The sequence below is a fragment of the Myotis davidii genome, unplaced genomic scaffold (assembly GCF_000327345.1).
Source record: "Myotis davidii unplaced genomic scaffold, ASM32734v1 scaffold524, whole genome shotgun sequence".
In the NCBI taxonomy this organism is placed as follows: domain Eukaryota; kingdom Metazoa; phylum Chordata; class Mammalia; order Chiroptera; family Vespertilionidae; genus Myotis; species Myotis davidii.
Genome location: NW_006299263.1, coordinates 2107986 through 2116951, shown reverse-complemented (window position 1 = coordinate 2116951; position 8966 = coordinate 2107986).

The following is an 8966-nucleotide window of genomic DNA, read 5'->3' as shown; positions in this document are numbered from 1 at the left end:
TGACTGACAAGCTCCAGGATGAAGCACAGGGCGGAGTGGTTAGGTCATCCTGAAGACATCAGAGTCCCAGGAGAGCTTGGCACTCCCCACTGAAGGAGGTAACCTGTGAGCGGGCCCAGGGCAGGGTGGGGTGTGGCCACATTGACTCAGACTTCCCAGGTGACAGGTCTCAGGATCCTGCCCTTGCCTGGGACTCCTAGGCAGCCCTAGTCAAGCAGGTTGTTGCAAATTAGCCTACAGGGATTACAAAATCCTGCTGAGATGGGGCAAGGCACTGCAAGCTGAGATGAGCAAATGATGGCAATTGTGCTGGAAGAGAGAACAGTGTACTCTGGCCACATAAGCCAGTTGGTTGGGTCTTCCAAATCAGAGGAGCCTTCCAAACATCAACCCTGAGACACGACACCCTGCTCACCTCAACCCTATAAGAGCTGTGTTATTACATTCCTCATTTATAGATGAAAAAATAGGCTCAGAGTTGCACAGTGCCTACACCAAGGTCTGACAGATGGAAGGGTGGTCCCCCTGAGCTCCAACCCCTTTTTTATCCTGGAGGCATGAGTGTGACAATTCAGAGTTTGGAAGAGTTAGTGCCCGAGTACTCGATGCTCTTTAGAGGGCAGTCAAGAGTGATGACCTTGAAATTCCTTTCCTGGAACTATAGTGTTTTGTGTTTTGCTTCATGAATCTTGGAGTTTAGGACTGGAAGGAACCTTAGAAATTTAAACCAGAAAGATAAAAGTCAGAGATTTGGTGCAGAACCACCTGGGCAGAAGCAAAAGGGCTAGATGACTTCTTTGTCCCACCCAGTTGCTGCTCTAGAGCCTTCTCCTGGCTGGCTCCTGAGTGGTACTCAGGCTATAAAGACCACTCTACCCCAAGACCACTGGATGTGATACTATGTGAGCTTTGAGTTCAGGGGTCCCAGTCCTTTCTTTTCTCATTACTAGTGTTTGACCAGGATGGTTGAAAGAGGCTTATACATAGAGATCTAAGGCATGGTATAATGAATATAGATAATTATGTTGTACTGTAATGTGATAAATATCACTACATCGGCAATCATATTACAATATGTAAATGTGTCAAAGTAACACACTGTACACCTTCAACTTACACAATGTTACAAATCAGATTTATTCAATTAAAAAAAAGAGGCTTATGGTAACCAGGGAGGATGACCGATATGTATATCTCATTATCAGTTATTAATGTCATCCTTTATTAAGCTGCATGCTTTGCAATTATTTTCTCATTCTCAGAACAACCTGTAGGTCATTATGATTACCCTAATTCTGGGTGTGAAAAAAATGAGATTCTGCTTGATTGACATTTTCTCAATTACACATCTAGTAAGTAGCCAAACCAGTACTGGAGCCCACATCTTTCTGACTCCAAAGCACCCACTGTTTCCTCTGTGCTACAGAGCCTCCTCACTATCCCCGAGGATCATCCTGTGAACATGGTTTGCCACCTGCCTCCCTAACCACTCCTGGTGTGGATTGTATGTCCCTCTCCTTTGCTCCTTTGGAGATGATTGTGTGCTTTTTTTCCAACGTATCACCGGAGAAGATTTTGTCTCCTGTATCTCTAGCACCTAACACTGTGCCTATCCTCTAATACATGTTTAAGAATTATTTTTTAATTAAATTATGGAATTAATAAGTGAGTAAATGAAATAATTTCCTCTCATTCCTACATGTCTCTGTATTTTGGGGCAGTGTGCACGTGTAGCCCAAAGAGATCTGTGCCTACCAATCAATGTTGTATTATTAACAGACGAATGAAGGTGTAATTTATAAACAATAAACACCAATTTTAAGTGTGCAATTTAATGAGTTTTGAGGAGTACAGTTGTGCAATCACCACCTCTATTGTAATATATGACATTTCTATCAGCCAGTAAGTTTCCTTGTGCTCCTTATCAGTTCCCTCCCCCCATGTCCTGGCCCGTGGGCAACTACTGATCTGCTTTCTGTCATTATAGCTTTATTGTTTCCAGAATTTCATATAAATGGAATCATTTTAACTTAGAATAACACTTTTGAGATTTAACATTGTTATTGTATTTGTCAGTAGTTTGTTCATTTTATTACTATTTAAATTACATTATATAGATAGACCACAGTCTATCCATTCATCAGATGAACATTTGGGATTTTTGCAGCTGTGTACTCTTGTGCATAAAGCTTCAACCTTTAATACAAGAACGTTCATATGAACATTCAAATAAATGTCCTTATTTGGACATACACTTTCATTTCTCATGCAGAAATTCCTAGGAGTGGATTGTCCAGGTCATATGATAAATATTTGTTTAACTTTGGTACTGCCAAACAGTTTTCTAAAGGCTACCTCTTTACATTCTCACAAGCAGCTTATGAGAGTTCTATATGTTCCACATCCTCACCAATACTTGGTACTCTCAATCTTTTTAATTTTAGCCATCCTAGTAGATATATACTAGTACCTCATTATAGCTTTAATTTACATTTTCTCCTGATAACTAATAATGTTGAGTATCTTTTTCATGTGCTCATTGGCTATTTTTATATCTTTTCTAAAGCATTCTATTTTTGCTCTATGCTTTCATTGCATTTTCCTCTTAATGTTGAGTTGAAGATGATTGCCTACATAGAAAACCCATAGGAATCTACCCCCAAAATGTCCTTGAACTGATAAGTTTAAATAGCTCCCAGGATACAAGGGCCACGTAACTATATTAATACTTTAGTGAATTATTGGCTTACTAGACAAAGACTTTAAAGTAACTGTCTTTTATATGCTCAAAGAGCTAAAAGAACTGAAAGAAATTAGGAAAAATGACATGTGAACAAAATGAGAGTATAAACAGAAATTATAAAAATCTAACAAAATTCCAGACTGAAAAATACAATAACTGAAATTTTACTAGAGGAGTTCAATAGGAAACTCTAATAAGCAGAAGAAAAATATCAGTGAACTCTGAAGAGCCACACACACAAAAAAAGTGAAGGAAAATGAAGAGAGTCTAAGATACTTGTGGGTCATACTAGGTGTACTGGTTAAAAATGCAGATTTAATTTCAAGAGAAACATCAAAAGTGTTTTTATTCAAAGTAATGTCCATTGCTAGCTACACATTTCCCCCATCTTTCAGGTAATTTGTGGATACCATCCCAATAGAACTTTTCTTGTTTTGAGGCAAACCATTCAGAAACCCAATTTTTCACTTTGTACGTTTTGAAGTGCTGCTCAGAAAGTGCGTGTGCCATTGATTAGAACAAGTGATAATCTGAAGGAGCAAGGTCTGGTGAATATGGCAGGTGAGTTAATACTTCCCAGGCAAGATCTTTTAACGTGTTATCATGAAGCAAAATTACTTTGCCGTGTCTTCTGGCTCATTCTGGTCATTTTATGATCAAAGCATGGTTCAAATTGACCTGAACGTTCTTTGTCTTTCACATTGAAATCATCACTTTTAAAGTGTTTAAACCAGCATTCACAAGTATTTGAGATGGAGCATGTTCACCATAAACTTCCCAAAGTATACGATAACTCAGCAGCACTTTTCTTCAAAATAAAATAATGAATTAAAACTTCCTGCAAATGCTCTTTTTTTGGCATGAAATTTGACATTTTTAAGCGTAAAAATATCTATGATGTTAACACCTTCAGGAAATTTAACATTTGAAGTTTTGAAGCTTGTCAATACAACAAAATAGCATAAATATCAAGTCGCATATATATCAACATATGTGTAACTCCATTTATTGAAAAAAAATCCGCATTATTAATTGGTACATCTAGTAAACAAGCAAACCAATATAAACATTATAGGAGTGCCAGAAGGAGAAGAAAGGAACAGAGAGAATATTTGAAGAAATAATGACTGAAAACATCAAATTTGATGAAATAAATGAGTGAATCCAAGAAGCTTAACAAACTTCAAGTATGATAAGCCCAACCAGGACAGATAATAATCAAACTGTTGAAAGGTTTTTTAAAAAGCAAGAGAAAAGTGACTCATCACATGCAAGAGATCTATGAGACTATCAGATTTCTCAGCAGAAACTTTACAGGACAGAAGTCAATGGGATTATGTATTTTAAATTATGACATTTAAAAACTCTCAACCAAGAATTGGCAAAACTCTTCTTCAAAAAATGAGGGAGAAACTAAGATATTTCCAGACAAAGAAAGAGTTCATTGCCACTGGATCTGTTCTACAAGAAATTCTAAAGGGAGTCCTTCAAGTTGAAATATAAGGACACAAGAGAAAGGGTATCTTGAATCATAAAATATAAGGTTCTTTGTAAAGGTAAACACATAGACAAGTATTAAAAAAACAGTATTGTAATTTTGGTTTATAATAAATTTTTAAAAACAAATCATACAAAGTATATTTTCCAATTCCAATAGAATGAAATTAGAAATCAACAGAAGTAAAATTAGAAAATTCACAAATATGTGGAAATTAACACAATCTCAAACCGTCAATAAGTCAAAAAAATCACGAGGGAGATTAGGAAATATCGAGACAAAAACTCTAACATATCACATGAAACCATAAAGCAGACACCTTCACTGTACACTATTCAAATTCCTGACCCATAGAGGCACCAAGCATAATAGTTGTTATTTGGGCAGTTAATTACGCAGCAATGGATAACTGGGGCACATCCCTTCATGGATCGTTGTGCGATTCTAGCAGAAATTCAAGGTGAATGGTTCAAGGATTCAATTATACAGCTAGTCTAAGTGCATATGTTGAATGGGGAGCGTGTTTCCTAGTGAAGTCTTCGCAAAGACCGCTGAGACATCCCAACTTTCTGAATATAAATCCAGAAGCAGTTGAATAGAGTCTCTTCATATGAGTTGTTGTAGGCAACTCATGTCAGTGCTTGTGGGAAGTGGGGCTATTGAAGGCTGTCCTCTTGTTGCCCAGCTAGCTGGCACACTGTGCACTGTTCCTTTTGCCCTAACCCTTTTCTTTCCTTCCATCTTACCCCATTCAGAGTGCCCATGATGTACAGCACATTATTTTAGGTTCTGGAGTGTGAAAGATGAATATATATTAACCATGTCATTTATTATCTGTATGCTGATGCTTTGCCACCTCAGGTTTCACTGACTCCGGAGGGACTGCCCCTCCCAAGGCTAGCCAGTTCCTACAGATAGTAAACAACTCATCTGCTGGTAGACTTTTCACACAAATCCACACCCCAAACTCTGGGGTCACCATTGACCTGCCCCAATCATGAAGGCCAGGTATTTGACAATGAGGGATACCTTTATGCCCCAGTGTCCACCCAAATTACTCACATTTAGTTGATCTAAAGCCTACTTTCCCGCCCTTGCCATTCCTTCCTGAGGAAGCCACAGAAGGCTCTTGGCCATGGTTTCCCCCTCCCAGTGCTTCGCCATGTGGTCCCCAAAGCATGATATGCCCCTCTTAAGAACTGTGAATAACTAGCTCTGAGGGGCAGTCTTCTCTTGATACATTGGCCTTCCTATACCTCAAATTTTCTATTAATATATTATATTTTAAAACAGAATGATACTCAGTTCTTGCCCTAAGGAAACTTACAATTTAGTGGGGTGGGGAGTCCTAAAATAGTATGACTGGTAGCATTCTGTGTCGTGATCTGAGCACACTTCGGCAGATGTGTTCACACTATGAAATCTCAGCCAGTACTCACTGTGTCTGCTTCTCTGTAGGCATACTGTACTTCATTGAAAAATAATTTAAATAATCATGGTAGTTTGAAATCCATCTATTAAAGCAACTATACACTGAACAAATAAGTATCCTCCACTTCTCACAGTAGAACCGTTGGCTGATGATGGATTTCTCCATGATGAGATCTCCATCGGTGCTGCTTCATAATGTCAGCCTTTAGCCTGACACTTCTTACCTGAAAATCAAACGTGTATGGTAGTCTGAGAAAAGACTTATTTTTCATTTCGTATTATTGATAGGCATTTGCTAGTCAGTTTCCCTTCTACCTCTTAGGTGTTTGGAAAGAAGAGGCAATAGAATAAAGAGATAAAAACATTCCCCCTTGAACCAACTTTTAGTTTTTCTTGTAATTTATTTATTTTTCTACCTCAATTTGAAAGTTCAGCTTCCGACCAACTAAATAAAGATCATTTCAGTGCTGTAATCCTTGCTCCTTACAGAAGGAAAACTGAGCATTGTTCAGACCGGAGTGGGAGAAAATTCATGTAGAAAAGGTTTGTCTTTGACATGGAATTCTCCCAGCCCTCAGTGCTAGGGAGAAGCACACACAAAGCCCAGCCTTCGCCTCCCTGGGCCCACGAGGCTATCCACCCTGTGCACCGGGCCGGTGACTTGCTCAAATGTGTACCAATGGGACCGGACTCGTGGCCAATGGCACCGGACTCATGTCTCTGCTCCAAGTCCAGCTTCTTCCCAGTATTCTTTAGGAGATGTGATTAATCATAGGTGAGTGGGTATGTATAGAGGGGAGATTCTGCAGTAACTAGGACATCAGATCTGGGGGACTCCAGTGTTTTGGTACCATTGAGCCCCTCTTGCAAAAGGGTTTGGATGTTGTCAGGGGGTCTACACTCCCCACACTCAGGAGCAATGTCATTTGAAAATCCTATTCCTTCCCCCTAGTCCCCAACAGAAAAGCTGTTACACCTAAGATGCTTGACTCTCTGTCCAGTTGTCCATGTGTCCTGCCTGCTTCCAGTCCATGCGGGTAAGCCTATGGGCACATCGTAAATCCATGCTGTGTGGTTGGATTCCCCCAAATTATTCTAAATTAGGGACCTTGATGAATTTCTTCTAAATGTATGAAGAGATTTCTGTGGGTTAAAAGAGTGGAACTCTGGACACAGTTTCTTGGAGGGAAGTAAAGGTTTCTGATTATTAGACCAACTGTGAAGGGTGGGGGATAGTGTGGCCAGAAAGTCTGGGTCCAGTTTCCTGGCTCTTCAGCATGCACCTCAACAGGGTTAGCCCATTTGCTCTTCACATTACCTTGCACTTATTTAAGCGCCCTTTGGATGAGGAAAAGTCCAATGGCACTTGGAGAGATGGGACTGGAAAAGGCACAAGGGCAGAGGGAGACCCAGCGGCTTGTTAGAAGCCCTGCTCTCTGGCCTGGGGCTCTGGTGAGGGTGGGGAGCTGGGAGCTGAGCCCGGGCAGCCCTGGAACCCAGAAGCAAAGGCATGAGGGATAGAGATATATGTTCAGGTCTCTGCGCTGCCACTTGCATGCTGCAGCCTCGCCTTCACTGGAAAACAGTTTAACACTACAACTTGGGCTGCCGACTTTGCAGAGGGCTGTGTAGAGGCTTGGATGAGCCAGAGAATGACCTTTGCAAAGACTATCAATAAAGTATGGACAAGTTAGTGTGAGCAAAGAAGATGGTGGTGATAATTTCACCTGCAGCCTGCTGTCAGGGACAAAAAGCACCAGCAAAACACATTCACAAAACCGTGCATAGATGAAGGCCACCAGCTGAGTCGCTGCCAGCCCAGAACTTGTTCTGGCCCCAAGTTCTGGCGCCCCAGCGTCACCAAAATTCTTCAGTTTGGAATAGAATAAGGAAAGCTCCTCCAGGGGAAAGTTTTGGAGGCCTGGCTGTCAATTTTATTTAAAATTTCAACCATTCATTATTTTATACCATTTCACAGTTCTTTAAATATACGAGCTGCTTTCACAAATACTATATCAGCCATCCTATATTACCCCCATTTACAAGTGAAGAAACTGAGGCTGAGGTCTGGTAAATGCAACTTGCACCCGGGGTTTCTGACTTCAGGTCCTGTATTCCGGGAAACCGATATTTGGAAAGAAAGAGAAAGAAAGGAAGGAAGGAAGGAAGGAAGGAAGGAAGGAAGGAAGGAAGGAAACAAAAAAGAAAGAAAGGAGGGGAGGAAGGAAGGAAGGAAGAAAGAAAGAAAGAAGAAAAAGCCAAAGAAAAAGGTGGGAGGGATGGGAGAAAAAGAGAAAGAAGGAGGAAGAGAAGAGAGAGGAAAGAGAGGGATAGGGGGTTGGGTGAGGAGAAAAGAAAGGAAGGAGGGAAGCAAGAAAGCAAGGAAGAGGGGAAGAAAAACTCTTTTAAGAGAAGCAGAGAGCGTAGTTTAAGCAATTCACACCGGAACAGTAAGGCTCAGGTCTGTGTGCCAGACAGGTCCGTTGCAGCGGGGTGTTCACTGTGCCCCTAATCGTCACGCGCAGACCCGTCACCCTGACTGCTCTCCCTGCCTGCGGGGATCCCCATCCCATCCTGCTGCGGGTCCAAGCACCTGGAGGACCCTGCACCGCAGCCCTTAAGTCTTGCCCTTCTTGGTTCGGCTGCCTGCGGGTTCACCACGCCGCCGAGCCTCGACAGATGAGCCTTTGGACCAACAACTAACGGGCCGCGCTGGTCCTGGGCCCAGCGCTGGCCGGAGCAGGCGTCGGGGATGCCTTGGAAAGCGCCAGGCAGAGCTCCGGAGGATTGACCGTCTGAAGGTTGCAGTGACCAGAGGCGTCAGAGTCACATTAGACCTCGAATCCCTCCCTTAGCGCCACCCGCACCGGGGCACGCTCGCATAAAGTTGCCAAGTACATTAACGCACGGGTGCAAATTAATGCAGAAAAGAAGGAATGGAACGAGCGAAAGAGCCCGGTTCCGGCACGCAGACAGCTCACACTAGCCAGGACGCGCCGGTACCAGCAACAGCGCTGCTAACGCCGGGGTCCTGGAAAACCCAGGTTCAAGCGCTTTCCCCGGAGGAAATGCAAGAAATTAAACGATTGGAAACAACAATCACGACACGGATTGTCTCTGCCCCCGCCCCCGCTGTTTTCTCCGTTGTTGCCTTTGGTCTATGTATGGAATCCAACTTGCCTGCGCTGCTCTGCCCGGGGTCTGCGTATCTTCCTAACCTGGTGCCGGGCGCGGCCCCACTGCGTGCGCGTTCTGCTCAGGAGCCGCGCGGTGAGGGCGCCAGAGGGGCTGCTT